We start from the raw sequence: 24,330 nt of genomic DNA, 5'->3' as shown, positions 1-24,330 counted from the left end.
AATAATTAAACACCATGACTGGTGTTTTCAGAATACTCCAAATCTTGGTCTCACCTTTTAGACATTGTATCTTACATTACTTTTAATGCCTTAATCTCTTTCTTTAACTGTAAATTTGTATTATTTTAGATCTCAGAGAGCAGTCTTATTTCTAAATCCTTAAAGTGAGAAAGAGACAATTTCATTGTTGCTTCATAAAAGTCCTACACTTTTCTTTCTTTAAAATATTATTCTATTTAACTATAGCCATACTTCAAATATTTTTGAACTGGTTGGCTTACAGCATAGGTTTTCCTTCATTATCCTAATATTTTCTTTTAAGCTTTTGTTTCGTGCAGTGGTTCCCAAACTTTGGTGGTGTGTATTGGAATCTCAGAGAGCCAAAAAAATAACACAGTAGTACAGGTTCATTAAGATAGGGCCTGGGCCTTTGTATTTTTATCAAGCTCCCCAGGTGTTTTTATACCGACCAAAGCCTGAGACCCATCGGTTTGGTGTTTGGAGCTGAGGGACAATTTAACCTTGAATAGAAAACACACAAACAGCCTGTCTACACATTGATAATAGCTTTAGAGGCTAGTGTCTTGCTCTGTCCCCAGCCTAATACTTCACTGGATTTATGCACAAAATTTTTGTCTAGGGTTGAAATTAAACATCAGTAGAATATTTTTACAGTATAAGATGATATGAAAAACTGGTTTATTCTGTACAGTTCACCAAAGGAGCATTTTAAAACCATCTGGACACATCATATCAAGTTAAATTAAAACTGTTAAAAGATGTGCTCCAGAATTTGCATTTGAAGAAGTACACTGTAACATACAGGTTGGACAATCCATACATCTTTCATATTACTGGTTCACTACTCCTCTATACAATACAAATTAAATGGCAGGTTTTTTTTTTTTTTATAGCAAAGCATTAACCTAAATTGGGAAGACCAGATTCAACAATACAGCATTTTATAACTAGAAAGCAACTATTTCTCAGATTTTTTTTTGTTAAAAACTCAAGTCTTCATGTGCTTTGTGTCGTTCTAAGCTATGGCTAATAGTCAATATAACTTAAGATGGCACAGTTCCATTCCAAAGAAAAACTTCATCACATCAAAACATTATTTGCATATTCATAAGATTCCACCTTCAGGCAGAGACATGAGCTCTTTCTCTTGCAAACTATTACATCAATAGAAATATACAAATAAGCATCAAGAAAAATGCAAGTAAGGACATTAAATGAAAAAATGTTCACTCACCAGTGCACAGTTTAGTATCAGGTGGAGAGCTTGCTTGATTACAAAGTAAATTTTAAAGGGAAATAATTGTGCTCATTGTTCATCTAAATATTTAATCTCCATTATTACTAATAATTTCTGATACTGATGAGTGTACTTCTGAGCAACTGAATTTGCTAGCAAATGTATTAACATGACTTTTTTGGAAAACGTATTTAAGTTTTACCTGAGGGGCTATTTTTTAAAATCAAAATAACACACCAAGGCTGGTTGAAAGCACTTTGGTTTTTCAAAGGTCTCTCCAAGCTCAACTGTAATCCAGAAATGAGTATTTTCCCAGGGAAATATCAACTGCTTGAGCTACCTTTGCAAAAACTAGTTAAGCTATTCATTCTACCAGTAACTAATGGTTACTCTTATGAGATATTATATTTCCCTAAACTTCTGCTGTAAGGATAACTTTATAATCACTACCAAGCAGATACAAATTTTTTCATCCTTTTAAGAAATTCAAATTCCTCCTCTTAATCTTATTTTCAGCATGTTTGGATATATCTAAACTTTGTTCTGAGTCAGTCAATTATCAGATAATTTCCATCTTTCCTCTAAGTTAAAAGAGATCTTATTCTTTCCATTTAATACTAATCCTGGAAAGCAAGAAATATATGAAAACAACCAAAATCTTTAATGGCTATGATTTGTTAATCCCTGAAAATTTTCAGATATTTCTGCTTGACCCCCCTGAAGCCCTAACTGTTACAGGGCAGCATCAGCAGAGCATTTTGAACATTCATAGGACACAAATCCTATTAGTGAGGGAGAATCTTTCTTAATCAGTTTTTGTATATAATACTTATAATTATTAATTGACTGATTAGGAACAAAAGAGGCCCTCTGTAGTTAAACAGAAAGTTGACTTCATTAAACATCCCCATGCTATTCCACTTCAACAATTTTGAAGTCAGTTTGAGGTGAGATTATCACTATTTCCATAAGCTAAAGCTGCCTGATGTAGCTGGCTTCAGAAACCAAAGAGAGCCTGCCACAGTTGGCAGAAATGCTGACTTGTGAGGCCCAGGTCATTATTTACTGGTGTCTAGACTTAGAGCTTCTTTAACCTCAGGGCCCCCCAAAAGGGACAACTTTCGGGGTCAGCAAAGTCCTTTGGTTGTATTTTCATCAGAACTGAGGATCAGTAGGTGGGGATGCCATGCCTCAACCCTGGAATACATTAGGGGATGAGCCAAGAGCACTTCTGCACAGCTTTTGAAGGCAGTTGCCATCAGGCTGTTAACTCACTCCCTAGCCTCAGAGCACATGGTACTGTCTTCATTATTTACATGGTTTCCTTATAAAGCAATGGAAAGGTTTTAAGATTCCATTCTTGACCTATAAGACCTTTGGTGACCCTGTTCCTGCACCCTGAGCAAACTACCTTCCCCATTCATCCACTGCAGGTGTGAGGCTATTGTTCACATCTACTAACTAGATGTATTAAAAAAGACCTTAAATTTTCTTCAGTGCACATCTAGAACAGGTCTCTCAATTTTAAGTTCTCATATTCATGCTAAGACTTTAATATACGTAGGCCACAAGTGAGAAAATGACTACACATTTAACTTAAATTCTTATTGTCATTCTCAAATACCAATTTTAAAGGATTTGAATGTACCTGAACTGTAAATATTTTTTAAGTAAAATAACCAACTCAAAAGATACAGGAAGAAGCAAATGTCCAAAACTGTCATACATATTTCCAAAGAAATAAAGTCCCCAGTGAGAGTTATCGTTGAAACTCTATTCTTGTTTAGTAGTTAAACCAAGTCATAATACCCTGCAGGTCTTTCTTGTACACCCTACAATTCTCAGCAAGAATCCACCTTTTCGCTCAGTAAGTTTATTCTTAATTCAAAACAGAAAAATGGCTTCACCGTTGATAAGTAAATTAAAAGTTAGCTTTAGAAAACAGTAGCAATTTCATAAATGAAATGGAGAGAGTAATTTTCACACCTGTGTGTCAAAAGATAAGTCCCAAGTCTACCATTTGCTTACCTAAAATATATAAAGATATTTTATGAATATTTATATATGAGACCTTATTACAATTGTAAAAATTAAGTTCTTTACTCCCCAGATTTGAAAAACACCAGTTTGTTTGACCTAAGCACCACATAAAAGGGATTTTGGAATTTTGGTGCCAGAAAAAGAATGCTTAGTTGAAAAGGAAAGATGATTTCTAAAACAAATTCAGTGTGTGTGTTTGTATGTATGTGTACTTGCATGAATGTACATGTATAGTTACCTGTTACATTAAAACAAAACACTGCTGACGTTGATCACTATCCTCACCTGCAGATGGGGCTGAAAAGCTATTTCATAGTCAATAACATATTTACGAGTATGGATGAGTGAAGTTTGGTTTGTGGCATTAGCTCTTTTGTAGCTGCTGCTGCTGTCTGTGTCTTTGCCTCTTAGACCCTGTCAACACCTAAGGACAGAGCGTTCTGACCACCAACACCAACATCTATACACCATCTCTAGGGTGGCCAGGCTGTCAGAGATCTGGGCATATTCTTCATCCGATTAATCTGCTGTGTAGAAAAAATGAGCTGGTTGAAGAGTTGTAGCCCAAACTGTTCTCAAAATGTTCTCTGACTTTGGATGTGAAGATATGAAGAAGCGATTTTACTTTGTAAGGTAAAGGACTAGGATAACTAGATAAGTTAGTTTTGCCAAGAACAAAAAAAGAATTTCAGTGAATGAGTCACTGTTATGGACTGAAGGTTTGTGTCCCACCAAAATTCATATGTTGATACCCTAACTCCCAATATGACTATATTTATAAATAGGAACTTTATGGAAGTAATTACAGTTAAATGGCGTCAGAGGGGTGCACCTTAATCTAATGAGATTGATTTCCATATAAGAGGAGGAGAAGACACCAGAGAGCTCTCACTCTCCTCCATGTGAGGACGCATCAAGAAGGGGGCTGTCTGTAAGAAAGAGAATCCTCACCAGAAACCATATGTGCTAGTGAGCCCTGTGTTCTTGAACTTTCCAGCCCCCGGAACTGAGAAGATAAATTCCTATTGTTTAAGCCACCCAGTCTGTGCTATTTTGTTGTGGCAGCCAGAGCAGACTAATACAGTCACTGAAAATACATTCCTAGGCACCCTGGAAAACAGGAGAGCAGGGAAGAAGGCAGATTTAATTTGACTGTAAATGTATTGGCCATTACCTGTTCTATCCAAACTAGGGCAAATAGGCAGACCAAAGAAAAGCCTTTAGCTGTCAGTGAGGATGGCAGAGTTACACCAGAAAATGAGTCATTTAAAAAGTTTGCTGGAAACAAGTCTCCTCCTTAGGTCCCTTTATTGATACACTGTACTTAATTTCTGAACTTGGCTAATTCCAGAAGGGAAACAAAATTATTAATACAGTCTATACAAATTTACCCTGTAGTCTTTTAATATTTTATTGTTAAATTATTTTTTAATAATATAAAAAGCATCTGTGAAGCCCTACTCAAAACAAAAGTTCAGACCTTACCAAAAACCTATAATTACCTTCTAGGTCTCTATCAACCCATCTCCAAATTGATACAGCCAGCATCCTACATCCTGTTTCCTAATTCCCTTGTTTTCTTTTTTATATTTTAGTGCATTTTAAATCGTAGTTAAAGGAATGTTTTTATTTTGTTTTTAATGTTACAACAAGAGCATCACACTATATGTGCTCCCTTTTCATGCCAAATTGTACTAGGCAATGAGCTCTCTTCTTTTATGGCTTTTATGAGGTTAAGTGGAAGAGAGTGTTCAAGATATCCTTGCATCTTGGGCTTTCTGTCATACACTCAGTTTTCCTTCAGGTACAGTGATCTTTCCCAGCACAGTCAACAACCAGGCGTAAGTGCAATCACAGCCAGACAGAAATTTGGCACATAGGTTACAGTTTACCTTGTGTGTCACTGGCTTGCAGAATCTTGGTTGTAGTGGTCAGGTTAAACACCTGCTTGTTCTGGATGTCCATCTGTAACAGTGTTTGATGAGAAATGGAAGGGAACAAAAGAACTCTGTGGTTATATTAAATATATAATGCTCACATCATTTATAACTATTGATGTTGCAGTTAATAAAAATCCAACTGAAACTGGCTTTGATTGATAGCGGTTACTGGCTCAATTGTGAAGTAACATAGATGGAGCGGTCTTCAGATCTGGTTTGATTCAATGATTCAAAGACATCAACACAGAGTTTGCTTGTTTTATTGGTCTCTCTTTTTTGTCTTCTACATTATCATCTTCATCCTAAAGTTACTTTCTCTTGCAAAGGCAAAATGCTATAGAAAGAGGAAGCTGGTTTTTAGAAGCTACCACAGAAAAGTAAGGTACCTTCTTTCTTAGAAACCTCCAGAAAAGCCAATCTCATGTCTCATTAGCTTGAATTAGTAAACTTTTTGTGATACTTCACCCAACAGTCTCTCCAAAATGTTTGTTATTAATTACTTAACAGCCCCAAATACCTTCTGTTTTTGACTTACATAACTTTAACTTACTATATCTAAAAACTATACTCAGTAATGTATTAATGCCAGATCAACAATTGTATCGAATATACGACATCAATGCAAAGTGTTAATAATAGGGGAAACAGGGGGACTGCGAGGAGTATACTTTCTGCACAATTTTTCTATAAAAATAAAATTGCTCTACAAATGAACTCTATCTTTTAAATAATAGTGTACTCAGAATCTTCTGGCAAGTTGCCTTTGTGTTATGCGCACAGTGATATTCACAGTTATGTTTTCCACTGTCTTCTTTGGCGTTAACTTCCAAATTTATTCCGAGCTGAACCCCTTCCCTCCATCTTGGACAGCAACATGGATATACTTCCTGTGTAGCAACATTAAATATCCCCTAAACCATGCCAATACACATTATTCCTTCAAGCCTAATATCAGTGTTATCTGTTCATTTCTCAATGAAATTTACAAATATACAGTCTAATAAGAAATGTATTTAACTTATATCTCTTCTGATATTTTTCTTTTCTGGAGGGGGGAGTAAGTAATTAGGTTTATTTACTTATTTTTTTAGAGGAGGTACTGGGGATTGAACCTAGAACCTTGTGCATGTTAAGCATGCACTCTACCACTTGAACTATACGCTCCCCCCAACTGATATTTGTGAATATAATGATTGGTCAAAAATAAAGACTTGTGAACAGAATGAAGTAAGAATACATCTAAAATAATGCTTGTAAATAATTATTTGATGATTACTTTTCCTTTGTTTTGTTTCTGCATATTCAAAAGAATGTGGCATTTATATTTATTTTTAGTTGGAATACTTTTTGATTAAGTAGAAGAATATCAATATCCTGGGGTATAAATAGCTCTAGCTGAGAGCAAACAAAGGCTTTTGGGTGCTATGTAATGCGGAGCCAATTCAGTTATCATAAATTTCACTTCTAACAAAAGACATCAGGGTTAACAAAATTGTTTAATTTGCTTAGGCAGGATGAACCTTGTGCCTCTGCAAATTATTTCATGAGCTTTATGTTGAATAATGCTCTAGAGAGATACTTTTTTCTCCATTTATACCATAGTAGGAGTTAACTTCTAGTTTATTTCAAGTACATAATATATGTGGAAAAGTGCTTGCAAATTAGAGGAATTATTGTAACACAAGTCTGCCTTAAGACATACAGGCACTCAAGTTAAACAGGAATTATGTTCTTTAGCTAACAGATTTATGGAATGTAATGAAATTTTGCTACTGGGTAGTAAGAATAGACTGCATAGCCTATTTCAGTGGAGAATTGAAAAGTAGGAGACAATGTTGAGAAAGAACAATGAATTTGGAGTCAGAAGCCCTGTATGACCTTGAGCACTTGACTCTTTAAACCTTAGTTTCTTTATCTATAACTTAGAAAATCTAGGCTATATTATTATTAGGATCAAATTATATAATAGATGTGAATGTGTTTTATGCCTTTCAAAGAACTATGTTCATTTAAAATGTTCCCATATAAGAGGTAGGGGGCTATCCTACTGAGGCATGTGAAATAGGGTAAAAGGGATATTCTGTGATGTATAGGGTAAGATGCGTTAATGAAGAAACTCCTTGCTAAAAATTTCAATAAATCCAGGTGAGTGTTCTGAGAACTGTCTTAGGGAAAGTGTATGTAGCAAAGCTTCTCAATCAAGTACACAAGAGAATTACCCCATTCTGGTAAGAATATCTATTCAGCATGTATATTTGAAGTAACAAAGTTCACAAGAGATCTCAAGGAGCACCCTCATTTAAGAATCACTGGTCTAGAGCAGAAGTTAGCAACCTTTTTCTGTAAGATCTAGATAGTCCTTATTTTAGCATTTGCAGGCACATAAGGTGTCTGTCTTATCTTCTTTGTCTTTGGTATTTTACAACCCTTTAAAAATGTGAAGAACTTTCTTAACTTCCCAGCCATACAATAACAAGCCAGGGGCAGAATGAGATTTTTAGAAAATAAAAGAGCTCACATCATAGTTTGTAAATTAGCACATGATACATATACAACAACTGTCACTATGCGGATGTTTGTTTTTTTCATTACCACAAAATCCTTGAGTGTAGAGCCTTGTCTTTTTCAGTTTTATATTTCTGGAATCCAGGACCTTTCCTGGCACATCACAGTCCCTCAGTAATTGCTATATGAATGAATGGAAGAGAGAAGATCTATTAAGAAAGATTCATACTAGAGACTATAGCATTTGCAGAATCTATCCAATAGTAAGAGAGGTTATAGTTTCCCAGTTAATTTCATCAATACAGATAGTAAAAACAAACAAAAACAAAACAAAACAAGAAAAGGTCCCCAAACCCCCTAAATTCTACTGGCTTAACATTAATATTTGTTCACATTGACTATGTTAAGCAGATACTGGCAAATAGTCTATTTTATTTGTTGTTTGGAAGAAATATGGCCTTGATTTTGTGATATTTTTAGGAAGTTGGAAGTTCATTTCTTGGGTGCAATATTTAGGGAAGTTTCTCTGGAAGCCAAGTCTGGGGATGGGAATTTGAATTTACCTTTGAGAAGATTATAAAATTGTCTTTAAGGGAGAAATTTGTTTGGGGAGACATTTGATTTCTAGCATGCTATACTTAGGGCTCTGGTTTAGTACTGGATATACTAACTTAGTTAAGTCTTTAAATGAGACTAGTCATATGAATGCACTGCTTAATTTAAAGCTGTTTTTATTGAGAATATAAACATAGTGGTGAAATATGACACATCATAGTGGGTTCACAGTCATTTAATTGGCTTAAAATAGGTCTTTTCAAAAAATTTAATTTATTTTCCAGCTTTATTGATGTGATTGACAAATAAAATTATATATATTTACAATGCACAACATGCTTTGATATACATATACATTGTGAAGTGATCACTACAATCAAGCTAATTAACATATTCATCATGTCACATAGTTATCTTTTTTATCGCAAGAACATTTAAGATCTACTCAGCAAATTTCAATATACAGTATGTATACAATGTAATATTATTCAAGTATATAATATAGTATTAACTATAGTTACCATGCTGTTCATTAGGTGTCCAGAACTTTTTCATTCTGTGTCACTGAAACTTTGTACCGTTTGACCAACATCTCCCCATTTCTTCCACCCTTCAGTCCCTGGCAGTCATCATTCTACTTTTTGCTTCTATGAGTTCAACTTTTTAAATTCCACGTATAAGTGAGGACAATACAGTATTTGTCTTTCTGTGTATGGCTTATTTCACCTAGCATAATGTTGTCTAGGTTCATCGATCCTGTCACAAATGACAGGATTTTTCCTTTTTAAAGGCTGAATAGTATTTCACTGTATGTTTATACCACATTTTCTTTGTTCATTCGTCTGTGGACAGACATTTAGGTAGTTTTGATATCATGATTATTGTGAATGATGCTACAATGGACATGAGAGTATAAATATTTCTTCTAGATTCTGATTTCATTTCCTTTGGCTATATACTCAGAAGTAGGATTGCTGGATCATATGGTAGCTCTATTTTTAATTTTATGAGAAACCTCTATATTGTTTTCCGTAATGTCTGTACTAAGTTACATTCCCACTAACAGTGTACAAGGGTTCTCTTTTCTTTACATTGTTGCCATTTGTTCTTTTGTCTTTTTGATGGTAGTTATTCTAGTGGGTGTGAGGTTATCTCTCACTGTGGTTTTGATTTGTATTTCTCTGATGGTTAGTGATGCTGAACAATTTTTCATGTATCTGTTTGTCCATTTGTATGTCTTCTTTTGAGAGATGTCTGTTCAGGTCCTTTGCTCATTTTTCAATCAGATTGTTCATTTTTTTTAAAGTATTGAGTTTTATGAGTTCCACATATTTTGGATATTAATCCCTTATTAGATGCATGATTTGCAAATATTTTCTCCCATTCCATTGGTTGCCTTTTCACTCTGTTGATTATTTCCTTTGCTGTGCAGAGGCTTTTTATCATTTGTCTATTTTTGCTTTTTTTGCCTGTGCTTTTGGGATCAAATCCAAAAAAATCATTGCCCAGAAAATAGGTCTGTTTTATGTAGTTCTGCCTCTTGGCCTTCTAGATATAAAAATCTGATATGTTACCTCAGATCAAACTGAGAGAGTGATCTGATTACTACTTGGACTGCTTTCTCAGCTGAGGTGAATTGTCTTTCATAGTCAAACTCTTCAGTAGTTTCATAACTCACTTTTTACATGTTTATTCCATCTCCCAGGCCAACATCTATGTGGGCATTTGACTACTATTCCTTAATTCAAGTGAACATTTTTTTCTGAACTGCTGTGGGACCCTTCTAACAATCTCCTGCTTCTGAGATCAAGTGTAGCAATGCCTCACATTCCTGGAAGATACCATGTTTATTCTGCCTCATGGCTGTTTCCCTGTCTCTAATGTTCTCTTGATTTTCTTTACAGTATTAATTTAGATATTGATAATGTTGAACTTGAGCTGAGCCCTGTGCTCCTGGAAAAAGCTACAATTAATAAATCTCTCCCACCACTTTCCCCAACTCTTTTATATTCAAGAAAAAAAGCTTACTGCAGAGAACCAAACTTTTTCTTCTTAGATAAGACTCATTGATGCCCTCCTTGATGCCCTCCTCTATGATGAGGCCAGAGACCCTCCAATTTCCCATTCTTTATCTCAGAAATGATTAGTTGGACTGTTTGTCCCCCTGACCAGTCTGAACAAAATGCCTGACTTGACCAAACTTTAGTCAGGCTTCTTTCCCTCCCCCAGGCACCTGAACTTAGCTGCACCTGATCTTTGCTGCACCTCTGGGTTTTGGGGCAGAAAAATCCTCCTTAGCAGCCTCTCCAGGTGATCAGCTGACTGCAAGAAAAGTCAACTGTCCCATCACGTCACCTGCTCATCTCATTCCCCTATCCAAGCCAGATTCCTTCTAGCCATTTTCTCCCTCCCTATAAAAAGAAAATTCATTTTTTGCATGACCTTTCAGATGTTTGCAGATCTTATAGTCTGAGCATTCTCCCCCTCACAACAGTCCCCTTCCCTGATTACAACCACCTTTGAATAAAGCCTTTATTCCAGCAAGTTTTCTTACCCTCCTGGCTGGGTTAGATACTCCCCAGAAGAATTCTGTAACATCATGTGTTTATCCTAATCAGAGCACTAATCACACTGGGGAACAGGGCTGTGTTCTTGCCTTGATTCTTCACTAGAATGTGAGCTTCTTGAGGGCAATCTCTGTGTCTACTTTCTCTGTAGCCCTGGCCCCTTGCAGAGTTCTAGGACATTTTAGAGGTGCAATTAAGCCTTAAGTACTTAATTATTTAATTATTTAATTAAATTAACAACCAGCTTTTTTCCCTGTGAAGATGGACAACTGATCTGAGAACCTGTTTCTGACCAGTCACTTCCATGGATAAATGAACTGGGGACGAGGGGAGGGAGAGTACAATGATGATTATTCCTCTACTTCTGCATAAAGATAACTTTCATGTCCGGAAGGAGCGATTTAGACAAAGGTTTCCCACTCTCCACTGTCCCTTATAAAACTTTGTGGGAAAGCAATTTTGATTATTGTTGTAGAGGCCACCAGTTCTAGAAAAATATCCCAGAAGAAAATGGGTTTTTTTATTCCTTCTGGCTCAAAATAGAGACTTATATACTTCTGGAGATGGAAGGAATGCTAGCTTCAATTTATCAAACACATAAAATGTTAACTGTGCCATTTGATTGAACCTTTATGATATACATCACCACAATATGATTTATATTACACCAGAAATGCTGCTTCCTCCTTCCCCACTTCAGTCAAGAGATCCAACCTAGCCTCAAGGACTCCAGCTTGAATCCTCAAGGAAGATAATAAAAGACACTGGTTCCTATGCTCAGAAATTGTCTCTGACTTGAATCAAAATGCCTTTAGAATGCCAAATTTTGTTTTGCTTGTTTTTCTTTTTTTTAAAAAAAATTATTCATTTATTTCTTATTTCTTCTTATTTTAGTGGAGGTGCTGGGGATTGAACCCAAGACCTCGTGCATGCTAAGTTTGCACTCTACCACTGAGCTATACCCACACCTCCTTGCTTGTTTTTCTTAAGGGTGCTCCGTTCCTGTTATTCAGATTCCTTGCCCAAGTTTCTGATCCATTGTTAATCTTAGCTGGATCCCTGACTTTCTGATACTCAACCCATTTGCCTGGGAACCTGCCTGATCCACCGCAGTCTTTGTGCCAACTTAGTCTATCTCACTTCCCACTATCTGGCCCTGAGACACTTCCCATCAGTTTCTAATCCATCCATGCAACTCCACTCCAGAGCTAACCCTGAACCTCACGATGGCTGCTCCAGCTCATACTGACATACCACAGGCTCCTCTTCTTGTGTAAAGGCCCCTCCAGGCTGACGTTGGCTCTTTGAGGCTACTTGTCTTGAACTTTTGCATGCTGCTGCTCACAGTTCTAGGAAAGTAACAAATAGTTCAGAAATGAAACATCTGGAACAGATCTATATAGTGTAATTAATTTGAAATTTAATCCAAGTAATAAATGTACATTGTTTAAAAAGTCATTGGAGAGTACAGTATGGAAGGAGAGGGGGAGGTTAACTTTTCATGACAAACTCTATGCAGCCAGATGATCAGGTCCAACATCAACAGTGATAAGTCACACTGAATACCTCTGATAAGGTATGATGAAAGTGGCACTTCACCTCTGAGGTCTTCTTCCCCAAAGCCTATAACCCCAAAACAATCATAGGAAAAACATCAGACCAATTCTGATAGAGACATCCTACAAAATACCTGCCAGTATTCCTCACAACTGTCAAGGTTATTAAGAAAAAAAAATTCTGAGCACCACTCATGAGAGCCTGAGGAGACATGACCACTAAGTATGTGGTAACCTGGATGGGATCCTGGGACAGAAAAAAGACACTGGGGGTAAAAACTAAAAAAACCTGGATAAAGTATGGACTTTGGCAAATAATAATGTACCAATATTTCTTCATTAATTTTAAGCAATGTACTATACTAAAGTATGATGTTAATAGTAGAGAAAAGAATAAAGTCAATTATTTAAAAAAGGTTAATGGCATAAAGAAGTTATATGACTGAAAAAAAAACAAAAGAAAGAACAACAGTACTTGCCATCACCTTCAAGTACTTTGTCCCAGTGACAATTTTCAGTTCATTTAATTGTTTCTCAAGGCTTTACTCTATTTCTGAATAGTATGCTTTTGTGGAAATTTTTTATTTATCCATTTTAGACACTCTCTACTGACTTCCTGTGATGGCAGGTGAGGAAGTAGCTCTCTTCCACCATGTTTCTTCCTCCCACTATATTTATGTCGTAACTTTTGGCTAATCCATATTCAGTGTTCACATTACTGTAATTACACAATCCTGTTCAATCTTGAGTCAAATTGTGTTCTGATTACTTTTTCTTTTGATGCATTATTTGCTTTTTCTGAAATTTATAATTGTTTCATTTTTTATTTGCTTGAGTCTCTATGTACATATTGCTAATTCTTTCCCAAACATTCCAAAAGTTACATGATTAACTCTCATGATACTATTTTCTAGAATAACACATCAGAAAACCAACCAGTTTCATTCTGTCCTGGCACCTCCCTCCTGCAGCCCTGCATTTCCTTGCTCTCCTCTAGATGCATGCCTCAACTGTCAGTCCAAGACTTCTCTTTGTCACCCTTCCAACGAATTCCATGATTTTTGGATCAAATATCTTCTTTCACATGCTTATTTTCTCATTTAGTTGTAGCAGATTCTCTAGTATCTTTTTTTCTCCTTTCTACCCTTTAAAAAAATTAAGATTCTATTTTTCTATTTTTATCAATGTTATGCGTGCAACCAGTCTGAAAAGAAAAACAGTTTTACAGGTATGTTAGGAAACCCCTAAAAAACTGGGTTCAAGGGAAAAACTTATAGTTTGCGTGTGTGTGTGTGTGTGTGTGTGTGTATGTATGTGTGTATATATATCCATATACATAGACACACACATATATATAGTGGTACAATCCCAGAAAGCTAGCAGTGAGAGAAAAATGAAAGTAAAGTTGGCCAAGATTGTTCTAGCCTCTACCCATGATCTAATTCCAAAGCCACTTCCACAATTTTAGATATTTGTTGTGGCAGCACCTCACCTCCTGGTACCAAGATCTGTATTAGTTCCCCAGGTCTGCTCTAACAAATTACCACAAACTGTGTAGCTTAAAACAACAGAAATTTATTCTCACAGTTCTGGAGGATATAAGTCTGAAATTAAGATGTTGGGAGGGCCATGGTCTCTTTGAAGGCTCCAGAGGAGATTCATGACTTGCTTCTTCCAAACTTCTGGCACTCTAAACAGTCCTTGGCGTTTCTTATCTTCTAGCTGCCGTTTTTCAACCTCTGGCTCTGAAATCATATAACCTTCTTCCATGTGTATCTTCATATGAACTTCTTTTAAGGATACTGGATTTAGGGCCAGCCCTGATCCAATATGACCTCATCTTAACGAACTACAACTGCAAAGGCCCTACTTCTAAATAAGGTCACATGCTGAATTTCATTATTATGATGCTAGCTGCAGGTTTTCAATATAGAGTCTTTACCAGACTGAGGATATTCACAGTTTGTTGAGTATTTTTATCATGTTGAATACTGTCACATGCATTTTCTTTCTTTTTTTGAGGAGGATGTGGATAGTTCTTTTTTAAAATTTATTTACTGAGATACGATTGACATACAAAAAAAAGCTGTACATACTTTATACATCTTGATGATTTTGAAGGTAAAAATACACTCATGAAACCTACACCATATACAAGGCCAAAAACTTAATCATCACCTCTAAGTTTCCTTCCTACTTCTTTTTTTAAAAAAATATAATGTTTAACATAAGATCTACTCTAGTAATAAAATTTTAAGCATAAAATACTATATTGTTAACTTTGTGCACAATGCTGTACAGTAGATCTTGAGGACTTATTTATCTTGCTTAAGTGAAATTATGTGTGCTTTGACCAACACCTCCTCCAGTCCCCTTCCCCCAGCTAATGCTTTTTCTATACTTAATGAGACGACCATGTAGTTTTTTTCCTTTATTCTACTAATATGGTGTCTTACATTAATTTATTTTTGAATGTTAAAACAGCCTTGCATTCCTGGGGTAAAGCTCACTTGTTAAAGTGGTAAAATCCTCTACATGGAATTTGTTATATTATTAACAAATATGTTATGCTTGTTTTATGGCCTAACATAAGCTCTATCCTTGAGATTGTTTCATGTGCACTGGAGAAGAAAGTGTTTTCTACTGTTGTAGAGTAAAGTTTTATAGATATGTGTTAAGTCACATTTATGTGCAGTATTATTTGTCTTCTATTTTCTTGTTGATCTTCTGCCTCGTTGTTCTATCCATTACTGAAAGTGGGGTATTGAAGTCTCCAACTATTATTGTTGGATTGTACATTTCTTTTCTCAACTCTATTTTTGCTTCACTATTTTGGGGGTACTGTTATTATGTACATATGTGTTTATAACAGTTATAGCTTCCTGATGGGTTTATTATTAAAAAGTGTCCCTATTTTAAAAAAGAAAAGTAAAGTTGGAAAAAAGGAGGAACAAATAACAGGGTGTTCATTACCCAGCTGGTCTCAGTTTCGTGGTAAGTGCAGCAGATTGCTTGGTCTTGTAGGATGTCTTCAGAGAGGTCATAGGAAAAAAATTATCAAACAGTTTTTGTCTCCCCTTGGTCAGAGTTTACTCCATTGAATATCACTCCTCAGCATTTCCAGATTGTGCCATCTAGATTGTCCAAGCAGCTTCTGGGGAAGCCAGAAACTAGGAATGTGGTGGTGACACCCAAGGTTTAAGCCATAGCACATTCAGTCAGCTAGTGAGTAGGTCTATGGTAATGACACTCTCCACCTGCCCACTAGCAGGCTGCATTCTTATGACCCTGCCAAACACTAAGCTTCTGGGGGTGCATGAATGCTGATTAGATCCAGTGGCCTTTTGTACTGCACTGGCAACAGAGGTGAGCCCAGGGTAAGGAAGTAAAAAAGTTCCTTCTCACAAGGAACCAGGACTAGACATTGTATCAGTCCTCAGCAGGGGAATAGGCAGAATGCCACAAGGACATGGTCCTTGCCATAGAGCTCAACAAGCCTGTCTCCTATGATCTTCAAAACCTTCTCTCTATGGCCTATGAGAATGCAGTTGGTGTCAGGCGATCTAACTGGAGAATCAGTAGTATCAGTAGCATCATGCAGATTGCTGGTGAATCCACAGAGCTGATAAATTTGACCTATCTCATATCTGCATCTCTGTCTCTCTCAAAATGTAACTACCTTTACCTCTTTACTCTGATATTTTCACATTTACTTCCTTTGTCACTAAATAATATCATTGAAATGCCAACTCCTGATTTCTTAGTTTGGGGCATTTTCTATTAACTTCCACTGAAGAAGATGAGGACTTGGATTCTTTCTACTCCTGCTTGCATCACATGAAAGCACCCTTCAAACATGCAACCCCCACCCCCACTCATCCTGCCAATGCAGTGTACTTTGGTTAAAGCAATAACCACTGTTTACTTTATCATTTAAATATGGTTAGGGAGTGTGATTTACAGATTGGCAGAGTAAGTGCTTCTGAAAAATCTACTCCTCCATAAAAGCAATGAGAACAAAGGCAAAAATTGTCAAATCAACTTGTTCAGAACTCTGTAAATTAACTTAAAGGAATCCAAGGAGTGTTTATTCAAGAAAAACTGCTGAAACTTAGTAAGGACATAAACTTCATAGCATTTTAACTTGCCCATCTCACATCATTCTCTCCCAAGCTCCATGATAGCCTTGAAAACCAGCAGCCTAGCAACCCCTTCATGAAGGGGACTGACCAGCTTTGAAGTTCCTTAAAATATTTCTTCCCCAGAGAATTGCTACTACTTGATATATCTGGAAGTTCCTAGAAAATCCATATTCACAGGATTTGTCATTATTTGACTGGACTGAGAACTTATTCAATGAGAAAAGCCTTATCCTTAGAGTGTTTATCAAAAATAATCAGAGGAAATTGTTCAACACTGCAGCTGCCTGAAGCACAATACCAGTTAGGGCAAACAAGTTAATGACCCAAAGACTTAAAAAGAGTATCTGGGAAATGAGATGTTCATAGCAGGATTTGAAAACCTTTAAAATATTCCTTGGACTCATGTGCAGACTATTTACACGCCTAGGAAAAAAACCTAAGGACACCCTTATCTCCCACTTCTGTCTGACCATGAGGCTCTGTGTGATCAGAAAGTGAAGGCTAATGCACAGTGGTAAACTGCCAGAGCCCTAATACAACTAGATTGTTTAAATTAAGATGCTAATTGTAATACTGAGGGCAAGCACTGATAGAATAACTAAAAAAAAGACAAGTGAATTTAAGGGGTACATTAAAAATCTCTATTTAGCTTACAAATAAAAGGAAGTAGTGGAGGAACAGAGGAACAAAAAGATCTAAAAAAATATACATTAGTGGTAGGCATAAATCCTACCTCCTCAGTAGTTACGGTAAATGTAAATAGATTAAATTCTTTAATCAAAAGGCAAGGATTGGCAGAATGGATTAAAAAAATTACTCTAACCATGTGTTGTGTAAAGAGACACTTCACAAAGATACAAATAGGTTGAAAGTGAAAAGAACAGAAAACAGAAACACCATGGAAACAGTAACTTAAAGAGAGCTGAAGTGGCTAGTTTAATACACTTTATACACTATTTCCAGCAGGGCTAGGAAGGAAATCATGATTTTTCTCCCTTTACTGCTTAAATTCTATTTGTCTAGAACTAATACTTTTCTTTCCTTATTTACTTAAATTTTTACGTATTTGGCTGTGATTCCATCCAAACGTCTTACAAATTGTCTACATCTCCTCTCAAAATGTTTAAATGCATCAGATATTCAGAAATTGATATATCATCTTCCTAATGGAGTTTCTGAAGAGCCTTCTATCATGCCCCAATATGAATGGGTTATCCTCTATAGCTGCACTTTTCATTTTGAAATCTTCCTTCACAAGCATTACGCTTATTACCTTCATCTCCCTATCGGGTTGGAAGTACTGTTTTTGGTTTGCCAGGTCTTGTTTCTTGGTCTGTTCCTGTATTTTGGTAGAACTCAGTCTCCAGTGGCCTGGAGATAAGGGAACAAGGAAAATACATTTTTTTTTATAGAACTTACCTGCTTGAAATTTATCTATTCTACCCTGAAACTTGATTACAATTTGGCTTGATAAGGAATGTTAGTTTAGAAGTCATTTTCCTGCAGCATTTTGAAGGTGTGTCTCCACTGACTTTGAACTTCCTGTATTCCAGTGAGAAGTATGCAGCAATTTTGATTTTTGATTCTTGTTTGTGAAATAATTTTTTTCTTTTTAAAACACTATCTCCAATGTACAAAATTTTACAATAATATGTCTTAGTATAAGTTCATATCATCTATTTTGAGGGGCACTCTGTGGGCTCTTTTTAATCACTTCCTTCAGAATATAAGGTAAAGACTTAGTTTACAAATAAAATTAGGTGATCAGTGTGAGGCACCCAGGAATAAAATACAATTAGCAAAAGCTAAGTGGCTCCTAGTCACTGATCTAGAAACACTATGGCATGGGTACTTCTTGGTTCACTCAAGAAACAGGAGAAAGAAGTATTTAATGCAAATGAATGAATTGTTTGTTTTAACAGGTATTCAGTCCCAATTGTAGTGACTGAGACAATGAAACAGAGAAATTGACATAATGAAGTTTTTATGTGTAAGGTTGGTAGTTCTGAGTTCTGAGTGATTTTAAGGAAAGGTTTCCTTTTATCAAAGTATAACAGACATTCTAGCCTTAATCAAATATTATAATGTGAAATAGTCTTTCAGACTCAGAATGCCTTTTATTTTTTCATGTCTACAAACGTCTGCCACTTTCACCTCAAATATATATAAGCAAGTTTTGTAAAGTACAAATCCTTTGTAAACTTTGTTAGATCTAAACAGGATTGAAACAACATTCATGAAAATATGTTCAATAATCAAAATCTTATTGCTGAATTAAAAATTTTTCTTTTTAATATTTTCCTGAAGCTGAAAGTAAAGCACTCATCCTAAGATATACTACTATGAGTCCATAAAACTTAGTGATTTTTTTTTAGAGGCTATTTTGTAAAAGTATATATTGACTATATATATTCAATACTGCCATGTGGAAAACATGGCAAATATTTTGATTGGACATTATTTTATTTGGAGTATTTTATCTCTTAAAATCTCGCAGCATAAAGATAAATTATACGTGGACAGAAACACATTGTGTCAGCTTTCCCTAAGTACCCTTTTCTTCTTTTCCAATCTGTGAAGGTTGACAAGGAGCACTGAACAAAGACGTTTCATTCTTTCTTTCTTTTCTCATCTTGGGAGATGAACCTGGTAGGCACAACTATAGTTAACTATTCAATTCCCAGCTACTTTAATTATTAGGGTAAAAAATGTTAATTCCTAGAAGCAGTAATACTTCAACAGTTTATTGAACTTCACCAGAGGGGAAATACTTCTAAGGTTATGGTTCATTAGGTCTGTGCTCTCAACCATTGAATTTAGACATTTATCTAGAAACTAGATAAATGACACAAAGCAAAAAAAAAACTTTAAAGTGAGAAATTTAACATATCCATGATTAACTTTCATTATCTGGATATTATTAGTGAAACCAAAAGCTAGTAAATGCTGAATGAGTCTTGCAAACTCAATTTTTCAAATCATACACTCTTTGAAAAATAAGTTTTGGTTGCAAGATTTAAGAAGATCACATTATTAGATTCTCAAAAGATATTCTTGAACTCTCTCTTATTCAACCACTTAAAAGCTGTTTATTTGTTAATGGCATAATGAGGTTACTTGGTTAAAACAGGAAGGAAAAGAAAAACAAGGTTAAAAAAGGAAATGAAGTGGTGGCTGTTATAGCAATTTGGGAAGGAGGCAGAAATTATCAAAGATTTGGAACTGGATTTTAACACTGACCAGCTCAGGGAACAGATATGAGACTGGAATTCCAACAGAAAAATATTTATTTACCTGAATCACTACTGGTAACAATGTGCCATTTTGAATTGAAAGGGTGCTCGCCTCTTAATATTCTGATACAGTTTTACCATTTATTCTCACATCTAAAAATAAAAAAAAAGTCAAGTTGTCCTGATCTTTTGAATATAGCATTTAAATCCTAAATTCCCACCGAAGGGTACATGTTCTTCCAAGAAGAACAGTCCTAAAGACTTAAGATTTTAATTCTGTCTAAAAGGAGAGCGCTGGCATTTTGCTTCCCGCCGAACCCCCCTCTTCCCATGACAGTATAGTTTGCAATAGCAGGCTGAGTGATGATTCATAGGGAACCTAAATTAATTCTATGAGCCTTTTTAATGTTGACTTTTAACTCACGAAAGTACACTATCATATGAGAGGATTAGGCCACCAGACTTCAAATAACCACAAGAATAACTCTATTGTGGTGACTGTATTAAAGTGTATTAGTGGTTTGAATGCCACATGCTCTTGAAGGCCATACCTTGTGAGCATAAATTAGTTAAAAAAACAGATCTCTAGGTGCTGCCAGGAGTGATCTTCTAAATTATCTCAAAGCACACAATTTCTCTAGACAGTATTCACCATGCAAGTTGTTCTCATCATGGCAAAGTTATGCTAAAGTTGTCTATGAAGGGTTTTCCTTCACCCAGTGCAGAGGAGAGCAGGAGACAGTACTCAAATTTATGTAGTTCTCCCATTGTAGTTTTCCAAGCTTTACCATGAAAGTCTTTAAGCCTATAGAAAAATTCAAAGAACAGCATATTTATATTTATATTTAAACTGTTTTATAATTATACTTTTGATATCTTAATCTAATAATTATTTATGAGATTTCATATATCCAAGTGTTTGAGGGCTTGTTTGATTTTGTTATTAACTTTAAATTTTATTGCTTTATAGTAAAAGAATGAAGTCTGTTTAATTTTCACTTTTAAAAACTATCAGTGTTCCCTTTGTGGTCATATTTATGATTAGCTCGTACAAAGATCCATGGATTCTTGAAAAATGTTTCTCTCTTCATGGAGTATAAAGTTAAAAAAATATATATATATGTAACAATTAAACTTTAAAAATTATGCTGTTCAAATACCATATAAGCTTACTAACATTTTACCAACTCAACATATCAAATACTAATATTTTAACTCAATCTGAGAATATTTATGAATTTTAATTGAAAAATTTAACTGTTAGTGTCATAGATGACATCTTTGTACATGTTAGCATGTCATTTTGATTTTGTTTTTGTTTCTTTGATATTTCTATTGATTCTTGGTTTTGTCTCATGAAAACTAAAATTTACCTACTTATTCTAGTGATTTTGATAGTATTCTTTTTTATCATTCTACTAATGATTACTATATTAATTAAATTCTTGTTTCCTTAATGATTAATTTATAAATAAAATACAATGTGTAATAGAAAGAAACTAATACCCCTGTACATACAATGTCCCGGTGATTATTAAATGTTTTTGTAATTTGTGCCTTTTCTTAAAGTGATCTTTGCTTATTGTTTTGAAATCATTTCAAAAAACCTTTTTATTAATTAAATTCTACATTTCATTGTCTTCAATGTTTACCACTAATCCTTCAATGCCATTATTAAATTTTATATTTGTTTTGTCTCTCATTTAGGTGAAATGTTTTTACAGTTTGTTTACAGAAAACAGATGAGTTGCATATTTCTAAGGCCTTTCATAACAGAGATGTATTTCTGCTGTCTTCACACACAAATTTGTTTTTGTATGAAATTCTTGAGTCTCAATCCTTCTTTTTTCCCTCGAAACTATAGATACTGCTCTCTTTTCTTCTCGCTTATTATGAGGTATTTATTTTGTGTATTATAAGATGTCTAAAGCAAGCTCAATTCTCATTCTAGGATAGGAAATCTGTTTTATTTTTCCTGATGCTTCTAGGATCTTTCCTTTTGGTTGGAATTCCCTAACATTATGGGAATATACTTGAATAGTAGTCTCTTTTCATAGTGATGTCTTTTCATTAGTTCTGCCACCTATAAGGTGAGCCTTCTTGATCTCTCTGTATCAGTCTTTCTCCAGACCCGAAGTTTTCTTTTGTTAGGTCTGAGGTTTCACTTCTCTTTCATTTGTTCTCCTTCCACCTGTTCTCTGCATTCTCTCCCTGTGATCTTCTCTTTCATAATTTAATTTTTCCTTTTTTTTTTTTTTCATATTATAGTATTGTTACCCCAGCATATCTTCCTTACTGTCAGAACATTTTTATATATCTGGAATTTATCACTTATGACAATGTTTTCAATTCTGCAGACACATTTTTCTGTTTCTTTCTGATCTTCCCTTATATAACTCAGTTCACCTGGTTCCCAGCCAACTCCTCATTTATCCCAGTCTGTTGTCTCATCCTTTACCTCCTCATTCATAGACTCTAATTTTTCTGGATTTGAAGGAATACAGGGAAAACCTTTATAAAATTTCCTGTAGTAAATGTTCTTCAAAACTGTGCTGTTCATTTATATCATAAAAGTGATATTTGAATTTGACACTTCAGAAAATTTTCATAGGCCTCATATTGTGTTTTTTTCCTATATATTTATTAATTAGGAAAAATCTATCTAGTCCAATATTCCCCGATTGTCTATCTGGTTGTTCTTGGAGCCATTGTCTTAGACATTACGTTGGAGTGCTGGTTGATATGCATTATTTTTATCCAACTTTCTGGATATTTAAAGTCTCTTCACTAATGTGGATCTGCTGGTCAAAGACATACCTTGATCTGGCTGCCTGAGTGTCTTACATAACAAATGTGGTTTACACTTGGGTATTATGAGGCAATAATGAGTTATTCTCTCACCATGGCTCATCCCACTTGACCTCTTTTACATATCTAGGTATAAAATGACACCTGCTTTAAACTTCTGGGCCCTCTCAGCTCTTCTTTTGGAGTTCCTGTCAAATTAAATAGACATGAAACTTCAAAACATGGGTGTGGGGAGAACTATGGAGTGAGAAGTTTGCAAATGGGGCTGCCTTCCCTAGAAAGCACCTCCTGCCCAGTGTGAAGGTGGTTTGCTTCTCTGTAGTTGATGTGGACTTGTCTTTAAGGTAGGGAAAGACACTGTAGGTAGACAGATGGAAATCTCCCACTATTTTTCACCCAGAGTCTTACCCTGCACTATAGCATTATGTACCCATATTTTAGAAAATAAAATTTCCTTCTGATGTCTGACATATCCTCGACAAAGATTCCTGGCTTCCATGCTATTGAAACACTACATCTCTTTATTTGTATTTTAAAGGAAAGGCAGAGAAGGATGAAAGGCCAGAAAAAAATACTTTGGAATACTTTGGAGGAAGATGGTACTTAAAAGTCAGATATTATCTGAGTTTTAAATTATTGCAAAAGACAGATTTTTCTCTTCTAAGTATACAAGGTAGTGATTATCCAAACACTACATAGTGTAGGGTATAGAATAGTAGGAACAAAGTAGAGGAATCAGCATTTAACCCAGAACCAAAAGACAAGACTGAGAGAGAAATAGTAGAAATAAAAATAGAAGTTAGGCAAAATGAGGTAACAGAAGAATATGTTCCCTATGAAGGAATAAGATAAAACCCCAGAGAAAGAACTAAGTGAAGTGGAGATAAGCAATCTACCCAATGAAGAGTTCAATGTGATGATCATAAAGATGCTCAAAGAACTCAAGAGAATGGGTGAACCCAGTGAGAAGTCAGAAGTTTCTAATAGAGAGAAACTATAAAGAAGAGCCAAACAGCACTGAAGAATACAATAACTGAAATAAAAAATAAACTAGACAAAAATCACTAGTAGATTTTAATACAGATATAGAAGAACAGATCAGGAACTGAAGGACTGGGAAGTGGAAATCACTGAAGCCAAAAAGAAAAAAGGAAAAAAGAGAAAAAATGAGGACAGTTTAAGAGAACAACATCATGCATACTAACATTCCCATCATATGGGTCCCAGAGAAAAGGGAAAGGGGCAGAGAACATATCTGAAGACATAATGGCTGAAAACTTCCCTAACCTGAGAAAGGAAACAGACATTCATGTCCAGGAAGCATAGAGTGTCCCAAACAAGATCCATCCAAAGGGATCCACACCAAGATATAGTGTAATTAAAATGGCAAAAATTAAAGATAGAGAACATTAAAAGCAGCAAGGGAAAAGCAACACATTACTAACAAGGGAACTCCCATAAAGTGATCAACTGACTTTTCTGCAGTCCAGAAGGGAGTGGCACAATATATTTAAAGTGGTGAAAGGAAAAAACCTACAACCAAGAATATTCTATCTGGCAAGACTATCATTCAGATTTGAAGAAAAGATCAAGAATTTTACAAATAAGCAAAAGCTAAGCATTCAGCACCATGATACCAGCTTTACAAGAAATGTTAAAGGGACTTTGCTAAGCAAAAAAAAAAAGGCCATAATTAGAAATATGAAAACTGCAAAAGGAATAATCT

At 35.3% G+C, this 24,330-nt stretch overlaps 1 long non-coding RNA gene across 12 annotated transcripts in view; it reads right to left on the bottom strand.

Moving 5' to 3' along the window:
- Positions 1 to 8,457: 8,457 nt before the first annotated feature.
- The window catches only part of LOC105074783 (uncharacterized), a 58,587-nt gene continuing 42,714 nt past the window's right edge, over positions 8,458 to 24,330 (bottom strand). For 4 of the 12 annotated variants that reach the window (XR_012505504.1, XR_006727416.2, XR_835812.3 and 1 more), the window contains exon 5: positions 8,458 to 12,214. This is a non-coding gene — a long non-coding RNA (uncharacterized LOC105074783). Of the gene's footprint in view, positions 12,215 to 12,307; positions 12,489 to 17,836; positions 17,935 to 19,857; positions 19,950 to 20,347; positions 20,602 to 24,330 lie in introns of all 12 variants that reach the window. The other 8 variants (XR_012505502.1, XR_006727419.2, XR_012505503.1 and 5 more) reach the window with 8 other exon arrangements.

Source organism: Camelus bactrianus, chromosome 3 (assembly GCF_048773025.1).
Source record: "Camelus bactrianus isolate YW-2024 breed Bactrian camel chromosome 3, ASM4877302v1, whole genome shotgun sequence".
In the NCBI taxonomy this organism is placed as follows: domain Eukaryota; kingdom Metazoa; phylum Chordata; class Mammalia; order Artiodactyla; family Camelidae; genus Camelus; species Camelus bactrianus.
Note: the sequence above shows the minus strand (reverse complement) of the source record. Positions and strands in the feature narration are given on the sequence as shown.